The sequence below is a fragment of the Montipora capricornis genome, chromosome 10 (assembly GCF_036669925.1).
Source record: "Montipora capricornis isolate CH-2021 chromosome 10, ASM3666992v2, whole genome shotgun sequence".
Taxonomy (NCBI): Eukaryota; Metazoa; Cnidaria; class Anthozoa; order Scleractinia; family Acroporidae; genus Montipora; species Montipora capricornis.
In genome coordinates, this window is record NC_090892.1 from 68865765 (window position 1) to 68873075 (window position 7311).

Genomic DNA, 7311 nt, shown 5'->3' on the forward strand with positions numbered 1-7311 from the left:
AAGTGGATTAACGTGGAGCTGGATGAATCTAGTCCGGGATCAAGAGGAATAGTCATACTGAAAAAGGTCTTTGACCGAAACGTTTTATTAAATTTTTAATTTTTAAACTTTTTTTACGTCAGAAGTTTTCCGTCCTCGCTTCTTTTTTAACTTACTATATATATATATAATATTATATATATATACACCCGTTTTCAAAAACGTTGCAATTTCAAAGTATACATGATATATGTATCCCTTTTGTTTTCTCATCAGAAAGGTGAGACACGAAGCTTCATACTGAAGGAACAATGCGTTTTTCTTTTAACAAAAATAATATTCAAAAATTGACGAGAAAAATCCCACAAATCCCGGGAGCTCTTTAATCCTAATTTTTTAAAGGTTTATTACAGGAACTAATATTTTACGGGTAGCCATCACAAAGAGGTGTGGTCTGTAAACCCGCCAACAAAACAACCTCCGAACCAACCAAAATTTATCACTCATTTAAGTCATTTAAGCCTTTGAATGATTGACCATGTACACGGAGGTCAGGCCAGCAGGGCCGAGAGCGAGAAGAATTAAAAGGAAAACATTGAGTAAAGTGCTACTCATGCTTCCTCGCTATTGCATCATGAGGCTGACAATAACTCGTGGCTTTGTCGAGATGACAAGAAATAGTAAACAATAAGTGTTTTGGGTAGACTTTCATATACTGGACTAAAATGTCGGAGGACAAAAGAATTATTGTTATTCCGATTAGGCCTTGCTAATTAGCTATTATTATGTTCACGTTGTTCTTTTGTTTTATGGACATTAATTATTTCGGATCCGGTATATGAAAGACCAGAACAAAGTGAATTGCGAAGACAATATTCCCAACAAACATTATCCAATTATAAATTCGTTAGACACCTTTCAAAACTGAAAGATCAAGCCATAAGTAATGAAATATAGCAGGTTTTCAACCAAGCTTTAGAGACACCAATAGCAAAGTAGACAAAAGTATGACTTCTGGTGGACGAACAAAAGAAGCTGATGAGAGATCTTTTGTTTTCGTCAACTAACATGGCGGCAATGACGTCATGTGAAAACCTCCTACAACTTAACTTTTTCCCAAAGTAATTTACGTCCTACTTTTTGTGTTTTGTTTTTTTTGGCTTTTGAGTTGAGATATGTGGCGAAACTGCTCCGTTCTTGAAGGTAATTCGGAAAAGAGCTGACTAGTAATCACTATCTTCATAACCCGAGCAGTTCTTTCAGTTAGGAAAAAATAACACTGACTTTCCAGCACACAGATGTTAAGATACTGCCTTTCTCACATATACCTTATTCTCTTCAATTGTTAAAAAAAAAAACGAGAAGAAAAAGTATGGTGAATGCTACAAAGAGGTAAACTGGTGAAATTCAAGCAAAGCCTTCAAAAGGTTTGACAGCAGCTATTGTTCTTTCCTTTTGTAAAAATGGCTCCCATTGTTTTTTCTGTCAACACCTTTCTGATGAGAAAACAAAAGGCATATATATATCATATATACTTTGAAATTGCAACGTTTTTGAAAACGGGTGTATATATTATATATATATATATATTCTGATATCTGACTGATTTTTGAAGAAGGTGGCTGCTTAAATTTTCGGTTGAATACGGGCGAAGCCCGTATTCAACCTCTTGGCGCGGTCTTTGAACCAGGGGGGCTCCGTCAAGACATGCCTGTGCAAACTCTAGAGTGTCTAAGCTATGATTTAAATGTTAGTTTGCACCATATAGAGCAAGGCAAAGTTAGTTTAGGTGGGGGTTGATTATACCCTGAGTTAGAGTTTGTGCCTTGGTTTAAATAAAATAACTTGTCAGTAATTCTGTGACATTACTTGGCAGAAATTGATCGCCTATGACGTAGGAATGACCAAGAAGCTAATTCTCTTATATAGGACTTGATCAAGGTTTAAGTCAGGCAGTCAGGAAATGTCTTAGCTTGACCCTTCAGGTGCCACAGGGATCCCCATGCAAGACCAGTAAAATAATTATTAGACACGACTAAACTCGAGAAGTTGCATTGTCCAGGATGGGGTAAACTTTGATCCTTGCTGCAATTATAGCTGTCGTAGAAAGAACTTTGTTGTGCATCTGAAGGTGCTAAGTTACAGCATCAATGGGTAGCTTTTGTAAATCCGTCAGATATATATATATATATATAGAGAGAGAGAGAGGTGAGGCTAATGAACCAACACATGATTCACTGTTACTCTGAGTTTCGTGCTTACGCACTCATCAGACAGTATTTAATAAAGAAAATTCCCATCACTATATACAAGCGTGTGAGAAAAGTTATTGCATAATTACAATGGGCGTGAGTGAGCTATTTAAGGGCGTGGGTTGTGAGTGAAAGTCCATTTATACAGATGACAGTCAATTGTTCCTTAAGTAGAACTTTTTTTCGTGGCGGCACTTCGAGATAAGTTCAGATCTTAAGATCAGATCTTAGGAACGTTCGTCCAACGTTTGTAGCCACGTTCTTGCTAAAAGGTGGGTTGTAACAAATTATGTTCTTGTGGCGGTTTCTTCTGGCGAAGCTCGAAGACTGTGTAATTCTTGTGTGAATGCGAGCCGGTGATTGTATCCGCTTGTCGTCGAGGGCTTTCTGATAAAGAGGTGCCGCTTGGTTAAACGAATGTTCATCAATTGAGATTTCGGACAAACGTTTCTTGATGGATTTCGAAATGTTTTCGATAATGCGAGATGGATGATTGGATTTCTTGTTGACGTAGAATGGGATGTTTCCGGGTTTGGTGGAGGCCATGCATTTCCCATTATTAACGCTATGGTTCTACTATTGAGCACTCTATCAGCAGACGTGCGACTTGCTCGCAATTTTTAAGAACATCTCAGGACCACAAGCAGAACGAATCAGGAAAAACATCACTAGACACTTCAAGAACCACGGACTCAAGATTACTATACAGACCAACTTAAAAATCGTGAACTACCTCGACGTCACCTTCAACCTTACTAGCCTGGGAGAACCACGTAGAAAATTCCCACTGACTATTCAGATCGGCCATGTAGCCAGCATGGTTTGCTCTGATAGTGTAGTGGTGATCACACCCAACCGGTAATCAGGGGGACGTGGGTTCAAATCCCGCTCAGGGCATAAAAAGTTTTTCTTCCGATGAAAATGGAAAACTGTAATTGCTGATTTATCACTTAATGTGTGGCATTTACGTGGGACTCCCTAAGGGCCAGTTTTTTCTATGTGATAACGCTGGATCAACATGTGATTCACAGGCGGACAAGGGTAATTAATGTAAAGAGTCAGTTAGGTAGATCCCTTGAGCCAACAGCGCATCACCCCCAGGAGGATCACAAATGGATTCACAGTCCAAGTTGAGGAGAAATTGAGAGAAAGTTACGGGACACTCAACACTGGACAACTTCTGGGGAAAACTGTAATTGCCCTGAGCGGATTTGAACCCACGTCCCCCTGATCACTAGTCGGGTGTGATGACCACTACACTATCAGGACAACCATGCTGGCAACATGGCTGATTTATCACTTAATGTGTGGCATTTACGTGGGACTCCCTAAGGGCCAGTTTTTTCTGAGCTGAGTTGAGCTGTCGGCTCTAGGGATCTACCTAACTGACTATATATATATATATATAACGTTTAGAAGAAAGACAACTTCACAGCGTAGCGACTTCAAGTTTCATGTTTAAACAATCATCAGGCTACAGATCTTACATTTGCATTCTAACTCATTTAAAGACCATTCTAATACTCTAGGGGAGCGTGCTATTTTAGGTTCGACAAAAGGTATTTGTTCTTGTGTCTGCATTTAGAAATTAACTCGTTTCTTTTGTTCAGTAGGTGGCGCGTATCTGCTTTTATTATGTACAACTTTTCTGTAAGGCACAGGTCGCATCTCTTTGATCCACATTTGTATGGTGAGGCGAAAGACTCTATTGCCCAGCGTAGCGTGTAATTGATGTTATTGTCCTTTAGACTCCAGATATGCCTCGATAACTCCGTCTCACTGCAGTACTTTTTATGCCTGAAGGATTTGGTGTGATTGTTGTATCGGGTTTTAAATTCTCCCTCTGACGCTCCGTAGTAGATCTGGTGTTGTTGTCGCTTGTCACTTCGGCTCTATAGACTATAGACGATGATAGACATTTGCCGTCTAAGGGGCATGATTGCTTGTTTCTGCAATTGCATAGCCGCGCTTCGTTAGGTGTTTTCGTGGCGTTTAATACTTTTGCATTGTGTTGCCTGATAATGCCTGTCATGTTGGTTGTGCAGCAGTAGCTAAGCTTGATTGTGTTCGTGTTTAGAATTTTATGAAGCTTGTGCTTTGTGGAAGTGTTTGATCAGGTAGATGAATTTTTTTCCGATGTTGGTCTTGACTTGCAGGTTGTATGGTGGATTGAACCAGAGGATATTGCGTTGACGGTTCCTTTTCCGTTTGCTGTTTTGCTTGGCGGGCTCGTACTTGAAGGTTGCGTTGTGCCCGTTTTCCTTAAACGCCAATTCGTAGACATCTTTGGCTTTGTCGAATTCGTCTTTGTCGCAAGACAGGTCAGATATTCTTTTGTTGACCATTATTGGCAGCTCTTTGATGATGGTGGGTGGATGATTCGACCGTGCATTGATGTATGATAGTTTGTTGTTGGGTTTTCTGTAGGGGTTTTGATGACGGCTAGGGCTCTGTTTGGGATGGAGGTTATTGAGCTGGCGTAGGCAATGGCTTTATCTAAGAGATTCTCTGATATAGATGGGTAGAATTCCACAATGTCAAATTTGATGAACCGTGAATGGCTTTTGTTGGGAATCGCTTTGAACCAATTTATTACAGTTGAGGTGTTCTTCCATTGGTTTAGGTTGGTCGCGGAGATGACAGCTTTGTTTATGGTGTCAAGGTACTGCTTGGCGACTTTTCCCATTTCCGGTTTCGATGGGTTTATCAACCGACGGCAAATGTCTATCATCGTCTATAGTCTATAGAGCCGAAGTGACAAGCTATAGAGCCGAAGTGACAAGCGACAACAACACCAAGATCTACTACGGAGCGTCAGAGGGAGAATTTAAAACCCGATACAACAATCACACCAAATCCTTCAGGCATAAAAAGTACTGCAGTGAGACGGAGTTATCGAGGCATATCTGGAGTCTAAAGGACAATAACATCAATTACACGCTACGCTGGGCAATAGAGTCTTTCGCCTCACCATACAAATGTGGATCAAAGAGATGCGACCTGTGCCTTACAGAAAAGTTGTACATAATAAAAGCAGATACGCGCCACCTACTGAACAAAAGAAACGAGTTAATTTCTAAATGCAGACACAAGAACAAATACCTTTTGTCGAACCTAAAATAGCACGCTTCCCTAGAGTATTAGAATGGTCTTTAAATGAGTTAGAATGCAAATGTAAGATCTGTAGCCTGATGATTGTCCAAACATGAAACTTGAAGTCGCTACGCTGTGAAGTTGTCTTTCTTCTAAACGTTATATTCGCTCTACTTCACGTATCGAGCACTCTGCAGCTAACTGGAACCCCCTACTTGCGCTATATATATATATATATATATATGTAATAAGAACAAGCTGCACCAGACGAGTGATAAGAACAAGCTTCGCTCACATTCATACAAGACCTGCGTATCGTTATCTACTGACGTTATACAAATCACTTGACTCTGAAGATGACTTCCGCCCAGGTTGTAGAAACGTCAGTCAATGTCATCTCCAACAGTCCTCCTCAGAACTACACTCACACAGACGATCGTACTTTACTTTATTATGAAAATTACTCTCTTACAGTTATGGGAACGGAAATTGATGGCACCATAATAGAAAAGATAGCGACGTGAGAGGAGCGCTGAAATTGGAACAATTGCCAGATTATTATTTTGGTTTACGTAGGTGGGCATAGGTCCCCTTCGATTTATAGAAAAACACGTTAATATTGTCAAACAGCTGCTGCTAAAATGCTATTTTAAAAGTATCTTTATTATCCTTGTTGCTTCAAAACGCCAGGTATATCGTTTTAAATTACAACTCCAGGTATTCTTATTCCGGAATAGGATCAATCGAACGCACCCTAAAATTCCCATAATACATTAGAGCCGCTTACATAAAAAAAATCGTCGATAAAGATACATACTCTTGGTATCCCTCTCTCAGAACACTTCCAACCTTTTTCAATGGGCTGCGCAATTCGTCCTGATATATATATATATATATATTTTCACGAAAGTACAACATGGTTTAGTTCTAAAACGAGGTCATAAAAATATCTCTTCGCCATTACAATGCCAACATCAGAAATAAAACGTGAGTGGTCATAAGATCACGAGTGGTATGCTACCATAGGTACAGAACGGCCACCTTGATTTCCAGAGGGATATGGTTACCAGTAGATAAAATAAATACTCTTTGACTTGGGCCATTTTAGTTTCAATAGGAATAAAACGCAAAAAGCGGTTACAAACATTTGCTTGAACAGCATAACTTTTATAAACTTAACGTTTCGTATGTTACAACATACATCATCAGAAGTGATTATTATCAGGCTGATCATGTTTTTTTAACCAACCACAGAATTAAGTGGGATCATTTTGAAATATTAGCAACTGGTCGATCAGACATGCATTGCAAAATTAAAGAGTCTCTGTTGATCCGTGATCTAAAGACAGCCTTAAATGAAAACGTTGGTTGTGAGAAACTTTATCTCTTTTTTTAAGCATATTCTTGTCGTTTTATGTCAATCAATTTCGTTAATTCCCAGTCTGTACAGTTGTATTTTTGAATTTAAATTTATCTGTAGCTGAATAATAATCACTTCTGATGATGTATGTTGTAACATACGAAACATTAAGGAGGCTCGAAATAGTTTCTCCTTTTTTCAATCAAATAAACATATTCTGTCCTTAGATACAGTTATGGTAATCATATTAAGGCGAAATCTGGCCAGGGTATTAAGTACCCATCGTAGATTTCTCACATTATATTTTACTCCAAAATACGTTACCATGGCAACGATATTAGGCATTTAATTGAGCCTCAAAATCAACTTATGTTGCCTTTTTTCAAGAAACTGGACGGTGAAATTTTCCCATTTAGTGTTACCAGATAATGTTAGAAATACTCTCTAAAATATTTAAAATTCAACAAAATCTGTAGGTCAGTTTTTCAGAAAAATAAGTTTTTGTGAAATGTGCCTCTAATTTTTTTTTCACCTACAGAATTTTTTTAAATTTGAAAGACAAACATTTTAAATTAATCTAAGCTAACATGCAAAAAATGAAAAAAATTCACCGTCCGGAAGCAGAGA